At 41.7% G+C, this 26177-nt stretch overlaps 1 protein-coding gene across 5 annotated transcripts in view; it reads right to left on the minus strand.

The window, feature by feature from the left end:
• The window catches only part of LOC124005007 (tetraspanin-18-like), a 141514-nt gene extending 115769 nt beyond the window's left edge, over positions 1-25745 (minus strand). For 2 of the 5 annotated variants that reach the window (XM_046313835.1, XM_046313843.1), the window contains exon 1: positions 25442-25744. The gene's annotated coding sequence lies outside the window, so the exon portion shown is untranslated. Of the gene's footprint in view, positions 1-1974; positions 2016-25441 lie in introns of all 5 variants that reach the window. The other 3 variants (XM_046313852.1, XM_046313870.1, XM_046313861.1) reach the window with 3 other exon arrangements.
• Positions 25746-26177: the final 432 nt, after the last annotated feature.

A 26177-nucleotide genomic window follows, 5' to 3' on the forward strand; every position in this document is an offset into this window, starting at 1 on the left:
GACAGGCGGCCAGCTCTAGGAAGAAGAGTCTCAGTGGTTCCAAACTTCTTCCGTTAATATAAGGTCCCAAAGTTGCAACTCAGCAGCAGGCGCAGAGCATGCAGGTAAGTCAACGCTCAAGGAATGAGAATCGGGTTGTATGAGAGACAGGCCTGGACAATTTGGCCAGCTATAATTTATTTTATCGCCCAAAAGCCAGCAATTACCGGCTAACAGAAACCCTGGTGTGTGTTTGTGTGTGTGTTCTATGGAGAACATTTGGCAGGCCCAAATCAGTATAAATCTTGGAAAAGCCACTCTATAATTCACTAAAAAAGGCAGAAACAGCAAATAGGGAATAACGTCATCCACATCAATCCACCAAGTGTGGGTCCCAAATGGCACCCTATTCCCTTTATAAGCTCACCAGTTTTGACCAGGGCCTAGAGTAGAGGGCTCTGGTCAACAGTAGTGCACGATATAGGGAAGAGTGTGCCATTTGGAAGCACCCCAAATCTCCAGTTGGCTCCAGGTCTATAAATCTGTTTTAACTGCTCCCTCTCAGTATAATACGTTGACTTCCATTCATAAACCTCAATCCCAAGGTAATGACGATGGCTTCCCTCAACACCAAACATGTTTTAATTAAATAGTTTGAATGAATATTAGGCTAATCACTAACAACCATCCATTCTTGTAACATGTTGACGCAATGCATGCAATAAGTGTTGCAAAATAAATATACACGTACATGTTATTCAATAATTTCATCCAAACTGCTCGTGCGCGTCTGCGTAGCCAGGCGCTAAAATAGAAATTGGTACTATTTTAGACGCTTGCCGCGCTTCAAGTCCCACCTTTCCCATCTCCTCATTGGTTTTTAGGAGCATATACCCACGGGGGTGATTGAAAGATGAACAAGGTCCTCACTCCAGTCGGTTGTGGTAATGCACATTAAAGTTGGTTGCCAAACACCATATAAAATCCACAGAAGAAGAAGAAGACTGAACAAGGAGAGATTACTTATCGGTGGATTCATTGATGGAGTAGAGAACACATGATTTTGTGTGACTGAAAATGTATCAATATTCTACAAAGATCCAGCAAAAAAAGAACCATGTACATTTCAGATAAAATAACAACCCACTGTTTATATCCCAGGACAATTTAGCTAGCAACAGCAAGCTAGCTAGCTAAATGTCCATGAATATTTAACGTGTTCTGTACCCAAATTAATATAGTTGGTTCAGAGTTTGTTTTGATATTTCAACCTGTGTTTCCTGATCGCGTCTGGTGTGGCTGGACAAAATCAACATGCGCACGATGGCATAGTCAGCATGTAAGACAACTGTTTGGTGTCTAGTGAAATCCGCATCCTAAAACATGAGTGTGTGACTGAGTATTTCAAGTAGTGATTAGTGTGTGATTTGAAATAAGCAGCTACATAGACGCAGGAGTCTTGATAGAAGTTATCTTATGGAAAAATTATACTAGTACATAAGGTACAATAGTATAAAGTAGAGTGCTACAATGCCAAAACAATAGCATCCCATTACAGAACCACTATGAGCTACAAACACACAAAGCCCACAATGACTGAGCTACAGTAGGTTTGTCTGCACTGCTACACTCTTCTTGCACTCAAATACAGATTGAAAGAGCATTCCAAAGGCACTTTTCCAGAACCCAGAGAGAGAAAGAGAGAGGAAGGACTGAACACGAAAGGGGGAAAGACTTGGGACACAGTTGTGGCTGGGGAAATAGAAAAAAGACCAGAAGCATGAAGAGAAGAGTCCCATTTCATCAGAAGAATGCCAGAGTCAGGGGATATGTGTGTGGGCGCGGGTGCATGTGTGTGGTTGCGCGTGTGTGTGTGTGGGCACACACGTGTGTGTGTGTGTGTGTGTTTGTCAGGGGAAGGCAAATGGAGCCACTAGGGCCTAGTGAGTCACAGTCACATAACAGGGAGAGGAAGTAAAAAAATGACTGGCTCACAGTCACAGCATCGGTCCAGAAGACCAGAGGAAAGGAGAGGCCTAGAGGAACAAACATTTGCATTACATTTTAGTCATTCAACAGATGAGTCTTCTCCAGAGTGGCATACAATCAATGCACTCAAATAAAGTAGGTAAAACAAGCACATATCACGACCATTGCAAGTTATTCAAAATAGCCGCTATCTGCAAAAGTACAGTCAACTACAGTGCTGTTATGGTATCCTCTCTAGAATCTAAAGATCAGGGCAGGAGGAGTGATAGTGAGCAGTGGGGTTTTACATGTTACATGTTAATGTCATAATTCCACTGTCCTGCAGCACAACAAAAAAACAATCAGATATCAAAAGGCTTAATAGGAGTTCCTACTCACAGACAGTGTTGTAGGATTAACACAGTTGGGATTCCCCTTGTTTTCAACACTGAACATCTACACAATACAAGCCACTGTGTCCTGTTGAAGAATGGTACTGACTAGAACATTACGATATACAGGGCTTTCAATGAAAACTTTTCATTTGTTGCACTGGTACTCCTAACTTAGAAAAGTTAAAAGCACCAAATCAAATTTAGGAGTACCAGAAAAATATGTTTTCATTGATGTTTTCATTGATATAGCTTACATTGGGCCTATATAAATCCTACTTACTTTTGAAGCACACCTCCTAAAGAAGACATCCCTTTTCCTTTCTTTCTGTGCCACCAAATGTTTGCATATACCAGGTTGTTAGTAGGGTTGCACGATATGGGCCAAAATCTAATTGAGATTTTTTTTAAAGATTGACTTGCGATAATAGATCAAAAGACTTGGGTAAACTGCTGGAATCACATAAATATAATGATTATTCTAATTCTACGGTCGGTGTTGTTTGGCATGACAACAAATGAAAAAGCCAGGTAGGAGTTATGACAGGATTAGAACCAAAGTTTTGGTCAGTGTTTCCCAGGGGACCCTAATCACAAAGAGCATGCCGTTGCACAAACAACATGCTGATCTACACCACCACTGATAGCAACCTGTATTAGAGCCAAAGTTTGCTTTGCCCTAACTAGTGCATTTAGATAAATGGCTTTTAGCCAGCTATTGGCATTAACATGATCATGGGCCGGCATTTGCAGCAGACAATCTGATGTCTGCGTTATTGTTTTATAATCTTAATTTCCCTTTTACTCCCTTAATCCCCATTTGATTTGAATGTGACGTGTTGACCTAGGCCTAGTTTACTCTTTCATGATCAACCGTTGAATGACTCAATAGACCTAACGGAGTTCAATCTCAGAAATTTGTTTGTGAATAGCCTAAATAAAAACGTAGTGTTTTAATAATGAGAGAAATAACAAACAATTGCAAGATAGACTAATCAAATAGGTAGTTTAAACAAACCTGATTTGTTACTGCTTTACTTGACAGAGTGTGGGCAAAATAAATTGTGCAATCAGAAAATCCCTCCTTGCAAACAAAACAGCCAATAATATAGGCTGCTATCAATAAAAGTTGCAGTAAACATTATACTTATACACTAATATGTATAATATTGTCAAAGTGTTTATTAATGTCCTTGAATTGCGCAATTGGCAAATGCTCCCTCAGAAGCACTTTCAATAAGCGGGAACAAAAAACTTTATTTTGAATAGCTTACGAATTGTGCATTTATATAAAAGTCAACAACAATCAGATAAAACAAACGATAAATTATTTATCCTATAACATTCTTTATAACGCTTGAAGGAACATTGGCTTTGCCTAAAAACAAATAAAGGCTTTGCCTTTTGCCTATTGACCTGTCAAAATCTTAACTATACAATCAGATGAAACAAATCTGCATAACATTCCTCATAACAAGGAACACGAACAGGTTCACCCCCATATTAGCGAACTCAGCAGGATGATGGAGGTTTGTAGTTTGTCCATCCTTTGCCCAGATAAATGTTGTAGCATATTCTGCAAGTGACTTGGTTCAGGTCTTCTGGCTCACCTTCATCATTCGGTCTGAAAACGAAGAACTGCTAAACAGGAAAATACCTGCTTTTCTTTCCCAACAGCCATAGTTTTTTTTCTGATTTAGCTAAGGCAGGTTATAGTTACTAAGTGAAATGTTTTTACAGTCTGAAACTGTCTTTTAACAGTAGCCTAATGGAATAAGGAATGTCGCAAATGCGCTTACCCAGATAATCAAGATGAAATAACAATCATTCTGCAGCCTACACTAGATAAAACATAATCATAATCAGGCCTAACAATCATGTAATGCTATTGTTTGTGGCTTTTGTAACAATTTAAATTAAGAAGAATGATATTATGCACCAAATCAATGTTATGTTATAACCAATCTGTCCTTCCAGACATCGCCCAACCCTAATCTTTAGCATCACATAGGATAATTTCCACAGTCATTTAGGTAATCTCCCACAGTCAACCAATCCCATCTAACCCCCAGACAGACACATGCCTATCAGACGGCTGACACCCTGCTCTCTTTAAGCATCTCTCTGGACATAGACTGGTTCTCTGGCTGAGTCCTGAACCTAGGGGATGAATAAATTAGTGGGAGACATGAGAGATGAAGCCTAGCAAGGATTTACTCTGTGTACTCAGTCTCTATAATGACCACCGACTCTCCTCTCATCTCCTCTGTCTGCTTGGCTGTAGGCTTTAATAGACACATGAGGGGCACGGCTTATTAGGACTAAAAAACATTGTGGACATATTGTTTTTCAACATCCTTAGACAAATGATTCCTCTCTCTCCTTGCTCTACAAACCGTCTGACTCGCCTGTCAGAATCCAATCTCCCCTGCTCCCAGCTTCGGCTGCTATCTGTCCGGTCCAGCTTGTCAGTAAGATACCTTTTACCTAATTACCTCTCCGCAAGTCTTCGCCAGGCTATTATTGAAGGGAAATAGGGAGAGTGTGAGATAAGCACCAAGAATCCTTAGGCCGGGTGGCCTAGGCGAGGAGTAAGGCGGAGGACAAACAACTAGCCTGTTTCCACTAGATAAAGAGGGAGTCTCAGCGAGAGTCCCCTGGACAGACAAACTTCCTTTGTGTGTGTGTGTCTTTCCTCCCATTCTCAGTGAACTCTGGGGTCTCCAGCTGCGCCCAATCTTAGATCACACGTGCCGTGTGGAAGGAAATTTGCAACACAAACAGAGACGGAGGAGAGTGAACGTGACACAGGGCACGGAGAGAAGGAGCTCGTACCTAAAAGAGGGGCTACTTCAGTTGCATGGACGTGGTTTGGGTATGAAAAGTCTGACACAGACCAGAAAACTGTCCTCTGCAAAATATGCCGCAGGCTGGTCCCGACAACAGGCTCAAACACCACTAACCTCTATTACCAACTACACAAGAATCATGTGAAACAGTACGGAGAGAGTCTACCAATGAGACCCCAAAAAGTACAATCGAGTGCTCAAAACAAACCTGACTCAGACGTTGCAAGAGGCTTTTGCCCGTGTCACACCATATGGCAAAGAATCACAAAGATGGAAGGAGATAACAACTCCCGTTACAACTTACATCTGCAAAGACATTCCCCCAATTTACACGGTCGAGAAATGGAGGGTTCATGAGTTGGTGCTAACACTCGACCCAAGGTACCAAATGCACATTGGTATGTGACACGTATTAATGCCAAAATAACATGCAAAACAGGCAAGCCCCCCAAAATATCTATATATTTTAGGCCTATATTTATTTTGTTTGCAACTATAGTTGGATACATTAATATTTCATATTTTGTTAAATTCTTAATTGAAAAATTGCACAAAGGTTCTAAATATAAAAGGAGAAATAATCAAATATGAGTAAGTACCTTTTATTTGATGAGTATATTTCAAAATATAATAAGAAATATGCCTTTACATCTGGTCATTTTATATAAACAATTTAAATGTGCTATATCATGATATGTATTGTTATTGGGATATGAAATGTCCTATATCTGTAACGTCCGTCGTTAAATGAAGACCAAGGTGCAGCGTGGTAGGTGTACATTTTCTTACATTTTTTAAATGTTCCACCAAAAACAATAAACAAATCAACGAATGTAAAGCTAGGAGTGCAACACATGCAACACAAAAAGACAAGATTCCACAACTGAAGGTGGGAAAAAGGGATGCCTAAGTATGATCCCCAATCAGAGACAACGATAGACAGCTGCCTCTTATTGGGAACCATACTCGGCCAACAAAGAAATATAAACATAGATTTCCCACCCTAGTCACACCCTGACCTACCAAATAGAGAATTAAAAGGATCTCTAAAGTCAGGGCGTGACGGTACCCCCCCCTCGAAAGGTGCAGACTCCCGGTCGCAAACCTGAACCTATAGGGGAGGGTCCGGGTGGGCATCTACCCTCGGTGGCGGCTCCAGTTCGGGACGTAGCCCCCGCTCCATGCGCGGATCCCTCCGCTTCTGTGGAACCGGACCGTGGATCATCGCCGGAGGCTCTGGACCGTGAATCGTTGCCGGAGGAACCGGACCGTGGATCATCGCCTGAGGCTATGAACTGGGAATGATCCGGCTGCGGATCGTCGCTGGAGGCTCCGGACTGGGGACCGTCGCTGGAGGCTCCGGACCGGGGACCGTCGCTGGAGGCTCCTGACAAGGGATCGTCGCTGGAAGCTCCGTGCCATGGATCATCGCTACAGGCTCCGTGCCATGGATCATCGCTACAGGCTCCGTGCCATGGATCATCGCTACAGGCTCCGGGCCATTGATCATCCCTGAAGGCTTCGTGCCATGGATCATCACTAGAGGCTTCGTACGTGGGGCCGGAACAGGTCTCACCGGACTGAGGAGACGTACTGGAAGCCTGGTGCGTGGAGCTGCCACAGGGCTTACCAGGCTGGGGAGACATACTGGAGGCCTGGTACGTGGAACTGGAACAGGTCTCACCGGACTGGGGAGATGCACTGGAAGCCTGGTGAGTGGAGCAGGCACCGGATACACTGGGCCATGGAGGCGCACTGGAGGTCTCGAGCATAAGATTTCTTATATATATATATATAAACAAAGAATATAAACAAAGAATATAAACAAAGAAATATAAACATAGATTTCCTACCCTACTCACAGCCTGACCTACCAAATAGAGAATTAAAAGGATCTCTAAGGTCAGGGTGTGACAATATCGGGACATGAGATTTTGGCCATATCGCCCAGCCCTACCAGCAACAATATTAATCCTAGAGTAGTACAAAGAATACATATACATACAGAAATAAATAAATACAGAAAATGAAACGGAAAGTGTTTAACCTCTTTCACCTAGGGCGCACTATTTGTATGTTTGGAAAAATAACGTTCCCAATGTAAACGGCCTATTTCTCAGGCCCATATGCTAGAATATGCATATAATTGACATATTAGGATAGAAAACACTCAAGTTGACAAAACTGTCAAAATATTGTCTGTGAGTATAACAGAACTGATATTGCAGGCGAAACCTGAGGAAAATCAAACCAGGACGTGGCTTCTATTTTGAAAGCTCCATGTTCCATAGCCTGCCTTTGCTCCATTTAAAGGGATATCAACCAGATTCCTTTTCTTATCGCTTCCTCAAGGTGTCAACAGTCTTTAAACATAGTTTCAGGCTTTTATTTTGAAAAATTAGCGAAAAAGATCGGTGGATAGCTGGGTATTTGCATGAGTTTTGCTTGCGTAACACAGTGGGGCAGCCATTGACTCTCCCTCTCCTAATGAAAAAGAGACCGTGCCGGTTGATATATCAATTATATATTTTAAAAACAACCTGAGGATTATAAAAAACGTTTGACATGTTTCTGTGAACATTACGTATACTATTTGGAATTTTCGTCTGCGTTGTCGTGATCGCTCAAGCCTGTGGTTTCTGAACATAACGCGCCAAACAAATTGAGGTATTTTGGATATAAAATAATCTTCATGGAACAAAAGGAACATTTATAGTGTAACAGGGAGTCTCGTGTGTGAAAAACATACGAAAATCAAAGGTAAGCGATTAATTTGATTGCTTTCCTGATTTTCGTGACCAAGCTACTTTGATGCTAGGTGTTCATAACGTTTTGTCTAGTGATCGATAAACTTACACAAACGCTTGGATTGCTTTCGCTGTAAAGCATATTTTCAAAATGTGACATGACAGGTGGATTAACAAAATGCTAAAATGTGTTTTGCTATATTGCACTTGGGATTTCATGAATATAAATATTTTTAGTAATATTATTTGAATGTGGCGCTATGCATTTCAGCGGTTGTTGATGACAATTATCCCACTAAAGGGATGGGTAGCGTCAAGAAGTTAAACAAGTTTAGACATTTTTGCAAATGTATTAAAAAAAATTATTTACATAAGTATTCAGACCCTTTGCTATGAGACTCGAAATTGAGCTCAGGGTCATCCTGTTTCCATTGATCTTCCTTTAGATGTTTCTACAACTTGATTGGAGTTCATTCAATCAATAAATTAAATTGATTGGACATGATCTGGAAAGGCACACACCTGTCAATATAAGGTCCCACAGTTGACTGTGCGTGTCAGAGCAAAAACCAAGCCATGAGGTCGAAGGAATTATCCGTAGAGCTGCGAGACAGGAAGGGCCCCAAGAAATCTTTGGCTTCCATAATTTTTAAATGATAGAAGAATCTTCCTAGACCTGGCAATCGGGGGAGAAGGGCCTTGGCCAAGGATGAGACCAAGGACCTGATGGTCACTCTTACAGAGCTTCAGAGTTTCTCTGTGGAGATGGGAGAATCTTCCAGAAGGACAACAGCACCCCACTAATCAGGCCTTTATGGTAGAATGGCCAGTAGGAAGCCACTCCTCAGTAAAAGGCACATGGCAGCCCGCTTAGAGTTTGCCAAAAGGCACCTAAAGGACTCTGACCATGAGAAACAAGATTCTCTGGTTTGATGAAATCAAGACTGAACTCTTTGGCCTGAATGCCAAGCGTCACGTCTGGAGGAAAACTGGTGCCATCCCTACAGTGAAGCATGGTGGTACAGCCTCATGTGGTGGTGATGTTTTTCAGCGGCAGGGACTGGGAGACTAGTCAGGATTGAGGGAAAGAACAGAGCAAAGTACAGAGATCCTTGATGAAAACCTGCTCCAGAGAGCACAGGATCTCAAACTGGGGCTAAGGTTCATCTTCCAACATGACAATGACCCTAAGCACACAGCCAAGACGGTCTCTTGGCTGTGTGTCTCTGAATGCCCTTGAGTAGCCCAGCCAGAGCCCGGACATGAAACCAGATCGAACAACTCTGGAGAGATCTTAAACAGCTGTGCAGCGTCGCTCCCCATCTAACCTGGCAGAGCTTGAGAGGATCTGCAGAGAAGAATGGGAGAATACAGGTGTGCCAAGCTTGTAGCGTCATACCCAAGAAGAATCAAGGCTAAATAAAGCACAAAATAAACTTCAGTTATTGCTAAACATGGCTGCTAGAATCTTGACTAGAACCAAACAATTTGATCATATTACTCCAGTACTAGCCTCTCTACACTGGCTTCCTGTTAAGGCAAGGGCTGATTTCAAGGTTCTACTGCTAACCTACAAAGCATTAGATGGGCTAGCTCTTATCTATCATTCCATTTGGTCCTGCCATACATACCTACACCTATGCTACAAGAAGAACAAGACGCAGGCCTCCTTACTGTCCCTAGAATTTCTAAGTAAACCGCTGGAGGCAGGGGTTTCTCTTATTGAGCTCCATTTTTATGGAATGGTCTGCCTACCCATGTGAGAGATGCTGACTCGGTCTCAACCTTGAAGTCTGTATTGAAGACTCATCTCTTCAGTAGGTTCTATGATTTATTGTAGTCTGGAAAGGCACTGGAATGGAAAGGCACTGGAGCAACGAACCACCCTTGCTGTCTCTGCCTGGACAGTTCCCCTCTCTCCACTGGGATTCTCTGCCTCTAACCCTATTACAGGGGCTGAGTCACTGGCTTACTGGTGCTCTTCCATGCCGTCCCTAGGAGGGAGGCGTCACTTGAGTGGGTTGAGTCACTGACGTGATCTTCCTGTCTGGGTTGACGCCCCCTCTTCGGTTGTGCCGTGGCGGAGATCTTTGTGGGCTATACTCTGCCTTGTCTCAGGATGGTAAGTAGGTGGTTGAAGATATCCCTCTAGTGGCGTGGGGGCTGTGCTTTGGCAAAGTGTGTGGGGTTATATCCTGCCTGTTTGGCCCTGGCCGGGGGCATCGTCGGATGGGGCCACAGTGTCTCCCGACCTCCCCTGTCTCAGACTCCAGTATATATGCTGCAGTAGTTTGTGTCGGGAGGCTAGGGTCAGTCTGCTATTTCTGGAGTGTTTCTCCTGTCTTATCCGGTGTCCTGTGTGAATTTAAGTATGCTCTCTCTAATTCTCTCTTTCTTTCTCTCACTCGGAGGACCTGAGCCCAAGGACCATGTCTCAGGACTACCTGGCCTGATGACTCCATGCTGTCCCCAGTCCACCTGGCCGTGCTGCTCCTCCAGTTTCAACTGTTCTGCCTGCGGCTATGGAACTCTGACCTGTTCACCGGACATCCTACCTGTCCCAGACCTGCTTTTTTCAACTCTCTAGAGACAGCAGGAGCGGTAGAGATACTCTGAATGATTGGCTATGAAAAGCCAACTGCAATTTACTCCTGAGGTGCTGACCTGCTGCAACCTCGACAACCACTGTGATTATTATTATTTGACCCTGCTGGTCATCTATGAACAGTTGAACATCTTGGCCATGCTCTGTTATAATGTCCACCCTGCGCAGCCAGAAGAGGACTGGCCACCCCTCATAGCCTTGTTCCTCCTTAGGTTTCTTCCTAGATTCTGGCCTTTCTAGAGAGGTTTTCCGAGCCACCGTGCTTCTGCACCTGCATTGCTTGCTGTTTGGGGTTTTAGGCTGGGTTTCTGTACAGCACTTTGAGAAATCAGCTGATATAAGAAGGGCTTTATAAATAAATTTGATTTGGCTGTAATCGCTACCAAAGGTGCGTCAACAAAGTACTGAGTAAAGGGTCTGAATACTTACGTAAACGTGATATTTCAGTTGTTTATTTTAATACATTTGCAAACATATCTGAAAAACTGTTTTTGCTTCGTCATTATGGGGTAGATTGATGAGGGAGAAACTATTTAATAGTGTGGAAAAAGTCAAGACGTCTGAGTACTTTCCCAATGCAAGGTACATACAGTGGAGCAAAAAAGTATTTAGTCAGCCACCAATTGTGCAAGTTCTCCCACTTAAAAAGATGAGAGCCTGTAATTGTCATCATTGGTACACTTCAACTATGACAGACAAATGAGGGAATAAAATCCAGAAAATCACATTGTATAATTTTTTATGAATTTATTTGCAAATTATGGTAGAAAATAAGTATTTGGTCAATAACAAAAGGTTATATAACCTTTGTTGGCAATGACAGAGGTCAAACGCTTTCTGTAAGTCCCATTCCTCCATTTAAAAAATGACCTTTATCTTACTAGGCAAGTCAGTTAAGAACAAATTCTTATTTTCAATGACGGCCTAGGAACAGTGGGTTAACTGCCTGGTCAGGGGCAGAACGACAGATTTGTACCTTGTCAGCTCGGGGATTCGAACTTGCAAAATTTTGGTTACTAGTCCAACACTCTAACCACGAGGCTACCCTGAAAGTCCATGCAGATCTCCTCTAGAGCAGTGATGTTTTGGGGCTGTTGCTGGGCAACACGGACTTTCAACTCCCCTCCAAAATCTCATGATACATGGCCCCATTCATTCTTTCTTTTACACGGATCAGTTGTCCTGGTCCCTTTGCAGAAAAACAGCCCCAAAGCATGATGTTTCCACCCCCATGCTTCACAGTAGGTGTGGTGTTCTTTGGATGCAACTCAGCATTCTTTGTCCTCCAAACACAACGAGTTGAGTTTTTACTAAAAAGTTATATTTTGGTTTCATCTGACCATATGACATTCTCCCAATCTTCTTCTGGATCATCCAAATGCTCTCTAGCAAACTTCAGACGGGCCTGGACATGCACTGGCTTAAGCAGGGGGACATGTCTGGCACTGCAGGATTTGAGTCCCTGGCGACATAGGGTGTCACTGATGGTAGGCTTTGTTACTTTGGTCCCAGCTCTCTGCAGATCATTCACTAGGTCCCCCCGTGTGGTTCTGGGATTTTTGCTCACCGTTCTTGTGATCATTTTGATCCCACGGGGTGAGATCTTGCGTGGAGCCCCAGATCGAGGGAGATTATCAGTGGTCTTGTATGTCTTCCATTTCCTAATAATTGCTCCCACAGTTGATTTCTTCAAACCAAGCTGCTTATTTATTGAAGATTCAGTCTTCCCAGCCTGGTGTAGGTCTACAATTTTGTTTCTGGTGTCCTTTGACAGCTCTTTGGTCTTGGCCATAGTGGAGTTTGTAGTGTGACTGTTTGAGGTTGTGGACAGGTGTCTTTTATACTGATAACAAGTTCAAACAGGTGCCATTAATACAGGTAACGAGTGGAGGACAGAGGAGCCTCTTAAATAATAAGTTACAGGTCTGTGAGAGCCAGAAAACTTGCTTGTGACCAAATACTTATTTTCCACCATAATTTGCAAATAAATTCATTAAAAATCCTACAATGTGATTTTCTTTATTTTTTTTCTCATTTTGTCTGTCATATTTGAAGTGTACCTATGATGAAAATTACAGGCCTCTCTCATCTTTTTAAGTCGGAGAACTTGCACAATTGGTGGCTGACTAAATACTTTTTTGCCCCACTGTATGTGCCCTTTGCTATATATAGTTGAAGTTAGAAGTTTACATACACCTTAGCCAAATACATTTAAACAGTTTCAGTTTCCCATTTCCTGACATTTAAACCTAGTAAAAATTCCCTGTTTTAGGTCAGTTAGGATCACCACTTTATGTGAAATGTCAGAATAATAGAAGAGAGAATTATTTATTTCAGCTTTTATTTCTTTCATCACATTCCCAGTGGGTCAGAAGTTTACATACCCTAAATTAGTATTTGGTAGCATTGCCTTTAAATTGTTTAACTTGGGTCAAACATTTCGGGTAGCCATCCACAAGCTTCACACAATAAGTTTTGTGGCACATTCCTCCTGACAGAGCTGGTGTAACTGAGTCAGGCCGTCTTGCTCACACATGCTTTTTCAGTTCTGCCCACAAATTTTCCATGGGATTGAGGTCATGGCATTGTGATGGCCACTCCAATACATTGACCTAGTTGTCCTTAAGCCATTTTACCACAACTGTGGAAGTCTGCTTGGGGTCATTGTCCATATGGAATACCCATTTGCGACCAAGCTTTAACTTCCTGACTGATGTCTTGAGATGTTGCTTCAATATATCCACATCATTTTCTTGCCTCATTATGCCATCTATTTTGTGAAATGCACCAGTCCCTCCTGCAGCAAAGCACCCCAACAACATGATGCTGCCACCCCCATGCTTCACGGTTGGGATGGTGTTCTTCAGCTTGCCAGCCTCCCCTTTTACCTCCAAACATAACAATGGTCATTATGGCCAAACAGTTCTATTTTTGTTTCATGAGACCAGAAGACATTTCTCCAAAAAGTACGATCTTTGTCTCCATGTGCAGTTGCAAACCGTAGTCTGGCGTTTTTATGGCGGTTTTGGAGCTGTGGCTAATTCCTTGCTGAGCGGCCTTTCAGGTTATGTCGATATAGTACTCGTTTTACTGTGGATACAGATACTTTTGTACCTGATTCCTCCAGCATCTTCACAAGGTCCTTTGCTGTTGTTCTCTGCTCTATTTACACTTTTCGCACCAAAGTACGTTCATCTCTAGGAGACAGAACGCATCTACTTCCTGAGCTTTATGCCGGCTGCATGGTCCCTTTGTGTTTATACTTGCGTACTATTGTTTGTACAGATGAACATTGTACCTTCAGGCATTTGCAACATGGCTCCCAAGGATGAACCAGACTTGTGGAGGTCTACAAATGTTTTTGTGAGGTCTTGGCTGATTTCCTCATTATGTCAAGCAAAGAGGCACTCATTTTGAAGGCAGACATTGAAATACATCTACAGGTACACCTCCAATATACTCAAATGATGTTAATTAGCCTATAAGAAGCTTCTGAAAGCCATGTCATCATTTTCTGGAATTTTCCAAGCTGTTTAAGGGCACAGTCAACTTGGTGTATGTAAACTTCTGACCCACTGAAAATGTGATAGAGTGAATTTTAAGTACAGGTCGACCGATTATGATTTTTCAATGGCGATACCGATTATTGGAGGACAAAAAAAACAGCCGATATTTATATATATATTTGTAATAATGAAAATTACAACAATACTGAATGAACACGTTATTTTAACTTAATATAATACATAAATAAAATCAATTTATTCTCAAATAAATTATGAAACGTTCAATTTGGGTAAAATAATTTCAAAACAAAGTTTTGAAAAAGAAAGCAAAAGTGCAATATGTGCCATGTAAAAAGCTTAACGTTTAAGTTCCTTGCTCAGAACATATGAAAGCTGGTGGTTCCTTTTTAACATGGGTCTTCAATATTCCCAGGTAAGACGTTTTAGGTTGTAGTTATTATAGGACTATTATTCTCTATGCCATTTGTATTTCATATACCGTTGACCATTGGATGTTCTAATAGGTACTTTAGTTTTACCAGCCTAATCTCGGGAGTTGATAGATTTAAGTCATAAACAGCGCAATGCTTGAAGCTCAGTGAAGAGCTGCTGGCAAATGCAGGAAAGTGCTGTTTGAATGAATGCTTACGAGCCTGCTGCCGCCTACCACCACTCAGTCAGACTGCTCTATCAAATCATAGACTTAATTATAATATAATAACACACAGAAATATGAGCCTTAGGTCATTAATATGGTCAAATCCATAAACTATCATTTCGAAAACAAAACGTTTATTCTTTCAGTGAAATACAGAACTGTGCCATTTTTTTATTGAACGTGTGTCATCCCTAAGTCTAATTATTGCTGTTACATTGCACAACCTTCAATGCTATGTCATAATTATGCACAATTCTTGCAAATGAATTACGGTCATTGTTAGGAAGAAATAGTCTTCACACAGTTCGCAATGAGCCAGGTGGCCCAAACTGCTGCATATACCCTGACTCTGCTTGCACAGAACGTAAGAGAAGTGACAGAATTTCCCTAGTTAAAAGAAATTCATGTTCGCAGGCAATATTAACTAAATATGCAGGTTCGCAAATGAGCTTGTTAAATCACCCGTTTGGCGAAGTAGGCTGTGATTCGATGATAAATTAACCTTTCTAGGGCAGGAGTTTTGCTAGCGGACAACATTCCGCTGAAAAGGCGATCATCTCCTTTGTTTTGTTGACGTTGAGTGTGAGGTTATTTTCCTGTCACCACACTCCGAGGGTCCTCACCTCCTCCCTGTAGGCCGTCTCGCCGTTGTTGGTAACACAAGCCTACCACTGTAGTGTCGTCTGCAAACTTGATGACTGAGTTGGAGGCGTGCTTGGCCATACAATCATGGGTGAACAGGGAGTACAGGAGAGGGCTGAGAACACACCCTTGTGGGGCCCCAGTGTTGAGGATCAGTGGGGTGGAGATGATGTTTCCTACCTTCACCACCCGGGGCGGCTCGTCAGAAAGGAGTGGAGGTCAGATTTGCCGAAAGGAGGGCGAAGGAGAGCTTGGTATGCATCACGGAAATTAGAGTAGCGATGATCCAGGGTGTTGCCAGCCCGGGTCGGACATTCGATATGCTGATAATATTTAGGGAGCCTTGTTTTCAGATTAGCCTTGTTAAAATCCCCAGCTACAATACATTCAGCCTCAGGCTATGTTGTTTCCAGTTTTACATAGAGTTCAATGAAGTTCTTTCAGGGCCGTCGAGGTGTCTGCTTGGTGGGGGATATACACGGCTGTGATTATAATCGAAGAGAATAGCATTTGATTGTAAGGAATTCTAGGTAAGTTGAACAAAAGGACTTGAGTTCCTGTATGTTGTTATGATCACACCACGAATCATAAGGCATACACCCCCGCCCTTCTTCTTACCAGAGAGATGTTAAGGCCCATTGTCATCACCTCATGTTTCAGCATGATTATGCACAGCCCCATGTCACAAGGATCTGTACACAATTCCTGGAAGCTGAAACTGTCCCATTTCTTTCATGGCCTGCATACTCACCAGACATGTCAACCGTTGAGCGTGTTTGGGATGCTCTGGATCGATGTGTACGACATCGTGTTCCAGTTTCCACCAATATCCAGAGGAGTGGGACAACATTCCACAGACCACAATCAACAGCCTGATCAATTCTATGCAAAGGAGATGTGTTGCTCTGCATGAGGAAAATGGTGGTCACCAGATACTTACTGGTTTTCTGATCCACGCCACTACCTTTTTTTAAGGTACTGTATACTACATATCTGTATTCCCAGTCATGTGACATCAAAAGATTAGGACCTAATGAATGTATTTCCATTGACTGATTTCCTCTTATGAACTGTAACTCAGTAAAATATTTGAAATTGCTGCATGTTGCGTTCATATATTTTTTCATTGTATTTGATGATCCCTGCTGGACAGTATGTTTTTATAACCTAGTCTATATTTTTTTATGATGCTCATGGGAGTCATATTCATAGCGAACCTCACACATTTAAAAAGCAGACATAAACATCCATTGTTCTCTATAGGCTGTTCTAAGAACTGGTTATTGTTTTTAAAACTGGGCAGCGTTATTGTTTTAAGAACTGGGCAGCAATGAAAGCAATTTCCGCATGACGTGACCTTTAGCTGAAAGAAATAGCAAGACTACAAAATCCCACTATGTCTTTGAACATCAAATCAATTGCAAGAACACCGGTGCAATTCCAATGCATCTATTGTGTGTGAAAACCCCAGAAACATACATCTATTCCCTTTTATACAAGGTGCCGGAAAAGTACACACCTTTCCTCTCCTTTTCTCACCTGTGTAAATTATTTCTGCTTCAACACTGGAAAGCAAATGTCATTTTCCTGGTGTCTTTCGACAACAAAGATAGGGAACCCATTACAGGCTACTCTGCTCTCCTACATCTCACACATTAAATGAAGGGTCCTCCAGCGATCAAAAAAGCAATTTTCACATTGAGCCAACATATAGATACACATTTAGTTCCGAGCTCTCAGAGGACGGTGTGTGTGAGTGTGTGAGTGTGTGCACATGCCTGTGTGGTGTGCATATGTGGGTGAACTGCAGCATGGTGGATGGTGCCGGAGTGAAGAGCAGTGGGGCTGATACGATACCGGGAAGCAAAGTACACAGAGATTACCCACCGGGCCTGATTTCCCCTTCCTGCCTGCCCCCTCGATACTGATGTGTGCCCTTAGGCTGGATGACAGCAGAGGAGAGAGAGAGAGAGAGAGAGAGAGAGAGAGAGAGAGAGAGAGAGAGAGAGAGAGAGAGAGAGAGAGAGAGAGAGAGAGAGAGAGAGAGAGAGAGAGAGAGAGAGAGAGAGAGAGAGAGAGAGAGAGAGAGAGAGAGAGATGAGAGAGAGAGAGAAGAATGGGTAAGGAAGATAGAAAAGAGATGGAGAGATGTAAAGGAGAGAGAAAAAGAAGGAGAAAGGTAGTGGGAAAGGGGATGGTGCATTCGTATTAATCATTTGGTCTGTTTAGGGCCATACAGCAATCAAACGACTGGCCAGAAGAGAGAGAGAGAAGGGGAGAGATAGAAGTGAGAGAGGGAGCGAAAGAAAGAAGAGAAAGGTAGTGGGTATGGTGTATTAGTATGAATCATGTGGTGTGATTAGGGCTGTGAAAATGGGGCCATGCAGCGATCAGACACTGATGTCCAAGCGGACAGCCACATCAGCAGTTATGAGAGAGAGAGAGAGAGAGAGAGAGAGAGAGAGAGAGAGAGAGAGAGAGAGAGAGAGAGAGAGAGAGAGAGAGAGAGAGAGAGAGAGAGAGAGAGAGAGAGAGAGAGAGAGAGAGAGAGAATGGGTAAGGAAGATAGAAAAGAGATGGAGAGATGTAAAGGAGAGAGAAAAAGAAGGAGAAAGGTAGTGGGAAAGGGGATGGTGCATTCGTATTAATCATTTGGTCTGTTTAGGGCCATACAGCAATCAAACGACTGGCCAGAAGAGAGAGAGAGAAGGGGAGAGATAGAAGTGAGAGAGGGAGCGAAAGAAAGAAGAGAAAGGTAGTGGGTATGGTGTATTAGTATGAATCATGTGGTGTGATTAGGGCTGTGAAAATGGGGCCATGCAGCGATCAGACACTGATGTCCAAGCGGACAGCCACATCAGCAGTTATGAGAGAGAGAGAGAGAGAGAGAGAGAGAGAGAGAGAGAGAGAGAGAGAGAGAGAGAGAATGGGTAAGGAAGATAGAAAAGAGATGGAGAGATGTAAAGGAGAGAGAAAAAGAAGGAGAAAGGTAGTGGGAAAGGGGATGGTGCAGTATTAATCATTTGGTCTGTTTAGGGCCATACAGCAATCAAACGACTGGCCAGAAGAGAGAGAGAGAAGGGGAGAGATAGAAGTGAGAGAGGGAGCGAAAGAAAGAAGAGAAAGGTAGTGGGTATGGTGTATTAGTATGAATCATGTGGTGTGATTAGGGCTGTGAAAATGGGGCCATGCAGCGATCAGACACTGATGTCCAAGCGGACAGCCACATCAGCAGTTATGAGAGAGAGAGAGAGAGAGAGAGAGAGAGAGAGAGAGAGAGAGAGAGAGAGAGAGAGAGAGAGAGAGAGAGAGAGAGAGAGAGAGAGAGAGACTTTTACACCCTCCATGGGGAACCTCCGCAGATTGATTAAAGCTACAATGTGTAACTTTTTGAGCCACCAAACAAAATGTATATGCGTTATAGATATATCATTCTCATTGAAAGTAAATTATGTGCACTATTTCTATGATTCCCATTTTTAAGTTTCGTTTTTTTATTTTTTACTTTCGGTTTTGTAGTTTGTTTTGTACACTTGCTTCTAACAGCTGAAAATACAATATTTTTCGTTTTGGAAAAGACATTTCACAGCAGTTAGGTGGTACAATGATTCTCTACACTATACTTGCTTGTTTTGTCAATTAGAGTTAAATTAGTATAACATTTCGAATTTTAGCAACCAAGAAGTGGCGGAGCGATTACTGCAGAGTGCATCTTTAATTTGAGCTCTTTTATGAGTGATACTAAACCAGGCCAGCTAGCGCAGCACACCACTGTCACCCCTTCCCTCATCAGCTACAACAGGAAGGGATTGGTAGAGGGTTGGCCCAGTAACTGAGAATTTCCTAGTTTGAAACCTTCAAACCCACAAAGTGAAAAATAGGTCGATGTGCCCTTGAGCAAGGCACTTAACCCTAATTGCTCCAGGACAAAAATAAGCATCCACCAAATTCTTATTATTATTGCCATGGGCATTTAACACGTTAATATCTCCTACCCATAAATGGATTTGTCTAGGTTGGATAGGGAACACACATCGGCACAGTGCCTTTTCCCTGTTTCACAAGTATAATGGTATCACTGATGGCAAAAATCCAGTTCATCCCTGTAGTGCAGGCAAAATCAAAGCAGGCTTGTTAGGTGGAAATGAGATGTTTTGTCACATATCTCTCTCCTGCTATCTTACAGGGTCCACTGCTATATTAGGTAGGCCGTCATTGTAAATAAGAATTTGTTCTTAACTGACTTGCTGAGTTAAATAAAAGTTAAATAAATACAAATAAAATAAATACAATTAGAAGGTCCGTTGAGAAAACTGAATGCACTTTTGCTACTCTCTGACGCATATGACTGTGTAAATTGTAGGGTTTGTGAACTGTGTTGACATTAGCATTTTTATATCCTGTGGACATAACTTCTGTATCTGGGCAGCAAAATAATTTTCCAACAACACTCATGTGAAGAAAGTTAAGAGAAGAAAAGCTTTAGGCGGTGGTAAGAGTTTGTGTGTTCAGTCATCCATGTTGGCAGCTGTTCTACCATCATCACACTACTATTTTTTCTTTCTTTAACAAGGCAAATGCTCTCCTACCCAGCCGCAACACACACAAGGAACAAAATACTCTGTTTACACTTTGCAGTGTATGTGTGTATGTCTCACCCCTCAAAAAGCACTCAAAAATCTCCCAGATATTTGGGAAAGAAAGAAGGAGAAAGTAAAAGAGGGAAAGTGAGATAACAAATGTGGGTATGTACATGATCCTAGCCCAACACATTTAATCATCATAGGGGATGTGATCTGAGTCACTCACAGCTATTCAGAGCCAGTGAACTGTTCTTTCCTTGTTTTGTTCTCACCCTACAATGTGGATGGAGCGCTACACTCATAGAAATAAAGGTAATAGAATATATTTTATTTCTGTCGCTACACTGACCCCATGATAGGCACGCACTGAATAAATTAACATTATAGCTACACAACTGACTGAGCCTGAGTTTAGTTTGCCATGTACTGTTGTATATACTGCTGGTGTACGTTTCTTGTGTTGTCCATTAATCATGATGTGAGAGGATTCCAATCCTTAGTCAGCTGGTTCTGAAAGACTATCTATAACCTAGTCTATTGTCTTTCTAACCTCATTTGGCCTCACCCTGCGGTCTGGAGAGTATTGCTAGCTAGACTGGCCTCAGAGAGACAGAAAACCTGAATAAGTGAATCGGACTTACAAGAGGCTGAGCAGTCCAGCACTGGCACACACACCTGACCAGAGAGCTGTGTTACTGTAATGAGTCCACCGGAATCAATCTCTTCACACACCGGTCTAATTGAAACCTGATTTGCTGTGTGTGTGTGTGTGTGTGTGTGTGTGTGTGTGTGTGTGTGTGTGTGTGTGTGTGTGTGTGTGTGTGTGTGTGTGTGTGTGTGTGTGTGTGTGTGTGTGTGTGTGTGTGTGTGTGTGTGTGTGTGTGTGTGTGTGTGTGTGTGTGTGTGTGAATGACAATTACAACAATACTGGATGAATACTTTTTTAAACTTAATATAATACATCAATAAAATCAATTTAGTCTCAAATAAATAATGAAACATGTTCAATCTGGTTTAAATATTGCAAAAACAGTGTTGAAGAAGAAAGTAAAAGTGCAATATGTGCCATGTAAAAAAGCTAACGTTTAAGTTCCTTGCTCAGAACATGAGAACATATGAAAGTTGGTGGTTCCTTTTCACGTGAGTCTTCAATATTCCCAGGTAAGAAGTTTTAGGTTGTAGTTATTATAGGACTATTTCTCTCTATACCATTGGTATTTCATAGAGCGACTATTGGATGTTCTTTTAGGCACTATAGTATTGCCAGACTAATCTCTGGAGTTAATGGGCTTGAAGTCATAAACAGCGCTGTGCTTGAAACATTGCGAAGAGCTGCTGGCAAATGCAGGAAAGTGCTGTTTGAATGGATGCTTAAAAGCCTGCTGCTGCCTACCACCGCTCAGTCAGACTGCTCTATCAAATATCAAATCATAGACTTAATTATAATGTAATAAACACACAGAAATACGAGCCTTAAATCATCAATATGGTCAAATCTGGAAACTATCATTTCGAAAACAAAATGTTTATTCTTTCAGTGAAATACATCACCGTGCCCTATTTTATCGAACGGGTGGCATCCATAAGTCTAAATATAATATTGCACAACCGTCAATGTTATGTCATAATTATGTAAAAGTCGGTCAAAAATAGTCTTCACACAGTTCCCAACTACTGCATATACCCCAACTCTGCTTGCACTGAACGAAAGAGAAGTGACACAATTTCCCTAGTTAATATTGCCTGCTAACATGAAGTTCTTTTAACTAAATATGCAGGTTTAAAAATATATACTTGTGTATTGGTTTTTTAAAAGTAATTGGTGTTCATGGTTAGGTACATACATGCAACGATTGTGCTTTTTTCGCGAATGCGCTTTTGTTAAATCATCAGCCGCTTGGCAAAGTAGGCTGTGATTCGATGATAAATTAACAGGCACTGCATTGGTTATATGCAATGCAGGACAAGACAGTTTGACTAGGCCATTCCAATACATTTCAATATTTCCCTTATTAAACCACTCGAGTGTTGCTTTAGCAGTATGCTTAGGGTCATTGTCCTGCTGGAAGGTGAACCTCGGTACCAGTCTCAAATCTCTGGAAGACAAACAGGTTTCCCTCAAGAATATCCCTGAATTTATCGTCATCCATCATTCCTTCAATTCTGAGCAGTTTCCCAGTCCCTGCCGAAGAAAAACATCCCCACAGCATGATGCTGCCACCACCATGCTTCACTGTGGGGATGTTGTTCTTGAGGTGTTGAGAGCGTTTTCCTCGATGGCCAAAAAGCTCAGTTTTAGTCTCATCTGATCAGAGTACCTTCTACCATATGTTTGTAAGAGTCTCCCACACACCTTTTGGCAAACACCAAATGTGTTTTCTTATTTTTTATATAGGAGTCCCACGAGCGGGGCAACTTCTGGTGAAACTGGAGGGCGCGCAATTCAAATAAATAATCATAAATATGGATTTTAAACATTTAAGTACATATAAGTATCATATATTGGCTGATAATCTAAGTGCACTGTCCGATTTACAGTAACTTTTACAGCGAAACCATGCCATGCAATTGTTTGAGGACGGCTCCCCACGTCAAAATATTTTTCCACTGGCACAGGTTTCATACATTCACAAATATCAATTAAATATTCACTTACTTTTTGAAAATCGTCCTCTGATTTGTCATCCAAAGGGTCCCAGCTATAACATGTAGTGTCGTTTTGTTAGATAAAATCCTTCTTTATATCCCAAAACGTCGGCATCGATTTGAGGAGTCCACACGTCCAGAGAAAGAATCAGAAAATTTCAAAAAGTCAAAATATGTTTCCATTTACTCCTCAGACACCCTAAAATGTAATCAAACTATAATATTTCTTACGGAAAGAGGTATGTTCAATAGGAAACGTACGTAATGTCTTCACGGCTTGCGCAAATATGAATTTACAAGACCACTACTAAAACTGATACTTCTTATTCATTTTTGAAGTTACAGGCATGAAACCTTGAAAATAGACTGCTGACACCCCGTGAAAGCCATAGGAATTTCATCCAGGGAGCAAATTTTCAATATGACCTTACTCTTGCATTTCTAAGAGGATGGTCTCTCAAAAAAACAACAATTACAGTAGATTTGTATTTGTATTTTCTCCTGCCGTATCTACTGTGTTATATTCTCCTACATTATTTTAACATTTCTACAAACTGCAAAGTGTTTTCTTTCCAATGGTACCAATTATATGCATATCATGGCTTCAGAGCCTGAGCTACAGAAAATTAACTTTGGGCATGTCATTCAGACAGGAAGTGAAGAAAAAAGGGGCCTGTTTCTTAAGCAATGGCTTTTTTCTGGCCACTCTTCCGTAAAGCCCAGCTCTGTGGAGTGTACGGCTTAAAGTGGTCCTATGGACAGATACTCTAATCTCTGCTGTGGAGCTTTGCAGTTCCTTCAGGGTTATCTTTGGTCTCTTTGTTGCCTCTCTGATTAATGCCTCCTTGCATGGACAGTGAGTTTTGGTGGGTGTCCCTCTCTTGGCAGGTTTGTTGTGGTGCCATATTCTTTCAATTTTTTAATCATGGATTTAATGGTGCTCTGTGGGATGTTCAAAGTTTTTTAAACGTTTTTTATAACCCAAACCTGATCTGTACTTCTCCACAACTTTGTCCCTGACCTGTTTGGTGCTCCTTGGTCTTCATGGTGCAGCTTACTTGGTGGCGCCCCTTGCTTAGTGGTTACAGACTCTGGAGCCTTTCAGAACAGGACACTGAGATCATGTGACACTTAGATTGCACACAGGTGGACTTTATTTAACTAATTATGTGACTTCTGAAGGTAATTGGTTTCACTAGATCTTATTTAGGGGCTTCATAGCAAAGGGGGTGAATACATATGCACGCACCACTTTTCAGTTTCATTTCACTTCACAATTTGGACTATTTTATGCATGTCCATTACATGAAATCCAAATAAGAAATCCAGTTAAATTACAGGTTGTAATGCAACAAAATAGGAAAAACGTCAAGGGGGATGAATACTGTGGCAAGGCACTGTACATATAGCTAAGTATAAAGTGGCAACAGGATAGGCAACAGGATAGATAATAAAAAGTAGAGGCAGCATATGTGATGAGTCAAATTAGTTAGTCCAAGTAGCTATGGTTAACTATTTAACTATCTACATTGCACTAACTATTTAGCGTCTTATGGCTTGTGGCTAGAAGATGTTCAGGGTCTCTGCTTGCTTTGCTGTAGCAGAGAGAACAGTCTTTGACTTGGGTGGCTGGAGTCTATATAGAGGTTTCAAACCTCTCTGCTATCATACTGTACTCCAGTTTACATCTAATATCAAAGGGCTCCCTCCAATGTGTGCTAGTCTTAGATTAATGTTAATTGTCAGTAAACTCCTGCCTTTAAGCCAAGGTGCCTCCAACTGAGACAGCTCCAGACGTTCCCATCTGTTACCACGTGCGTCGTGGGCGACAGGCCCACATTATGACCGAACCCTCTGGGCCGCGCGCGTTACGCTGTCACTTCGTGTGGGAAAGATGCCGCCTTGAAGACTGATGTACTGATTGACTGGCAAACATCGGCTTTCACTCTCAACTCTCCAATATCGGCCGGCTGTCTGCTCTCTCAAAGGCAAGCTAATTGGTAAATATTTCAACGGTGTCCCTCATACCAGAGATTAAATGTGTCTTGCAAGATAAATGGTAGCATCATAAATGTTTTGGTCATACGAAATGAATGTATCCTATCATTAGTTTATTCTACAGTGTTAAAGTAGGATATATGATGTTCAATATAACTTATGCACTCCACTGACAATACGGTTTATATATTGAAAAATGAGGCTAGGTATAGGCTAAAGAAAAATGGATTGTTGAAAGTTCAACAGGCATTTTTATAATTCCGTTTTTGACTCCACGTCCACACCTAACGTTAATGATGTCCACTCATCTGAGTTAATACTGATACATTCTTGAACAATGCACGCTGCTCGACGCCGGAGAAATTGGATACATTTATGAATCCAACGTTCCAATATGTAGCAAAGATTTCCTTTGCGCAATACTGACATTTAATTCAGCAGATAGTCTTTTGCTTGTTAAAATGATTGAACAAATGTTGTGGTGGTGTAATAAAGTGTGCATACGACGGTCAGAAAAAACACCTATACTTGAGCAAACTAGAACAATAGTCGACAGCTGCATTAGACCATTAGGCTAGTCCAAACCATTTCCAAATCAAAACATTGCGCACAACATATACAGTTAATAAGACATGAATAGCATAGTACAATGTTTTATCAATATTGCAACGTCATACCACAGAACCCCGTAGCAAGATTAGAAGATATGGGATAACATTGTTTACATAACAGTTTTCTCCATCACTTCATGTTGCTCTCTATGATTACTTTTCAAGGAACACATTTGGATTCGGTTCAAATTCCACAGGTCAAAATAGTTTTGTTGTTCTATTGAGATCGACTAAAGAGAGACATTGACTGTTCTTACCTCAAAACTGCAGTTTAGTCCAACACCTCTGCGCGAGCTTTCTGGTGCTCTCTCCACAAAATATGTCAGATAATAGAATTATGCACTAAAATTAGAGCAGAAAAAAACGAAATAAATATTCTAAGAAAATAGCCAAGTAGGAGATGTGTCCAAGAAAATAACAACAAGCCTTAGACTTCAGTCTTCAACAAATAAATTCCAGAGCCGAAGATGACTATAGCCCCAATTTGGTCATGCTGTCTTCCAGACGAGAGAGAGATTGGAATGCAAACAGTTTTTTTCCTAACTCACTAAACGAACCACACGCTGCAAAGCTCTGGAGTCATCCACACGTTATTCAGCCCTCTGGGGCGGACACTCAGCCTGCAAGTCACGCCCCTTTAACTCCTTTATTTCAGTTTGAATTAGATTGTATCTTCTAAACACAAGGTAATGATAACTTTTCTCACAGGTGAAAGACTACGATAAATTAAATGCAATTTGGGTCACTGATTATTTAGAGAGGTGCGGCTGGGGTGATGGAAGTGTTTTCTTTTCAGGCATGTCCCTAATATCACAAATCTACTACAGATGGGGAAGCAAGGTAAGCAGGTATCCAGGCTGATCTTTTTCATTATCTCAGAAGATCATGACACTGACATTCCCTGTGGCATAGGTGATACCCCCAACCGCATTCCCTTGTGTTTTACTCTGTGTTTACTTATCCCTTTCCTCTCTACTTGCCTAACCCCAAACC

The sequence above is a fragment of the Oncorhynchus gorbuscha genome, linkage group LG02 (assembly GCF_021184085.1).
Source record: "Oncorhynchus gorbuscha isolate QuinsamMale2020 ecotype Even-year linkage group LG02, OgorEven_v1.0, whole genome shotgun sequence".
Taxonomy (NCBI): domain Eukaryota; kingdom Metazoa; phylum Chordata; class Actinopteri; order Salmoniformes; family Salmonidae; genus Oncorhynchus; species Oncorhynchus gorbuscha.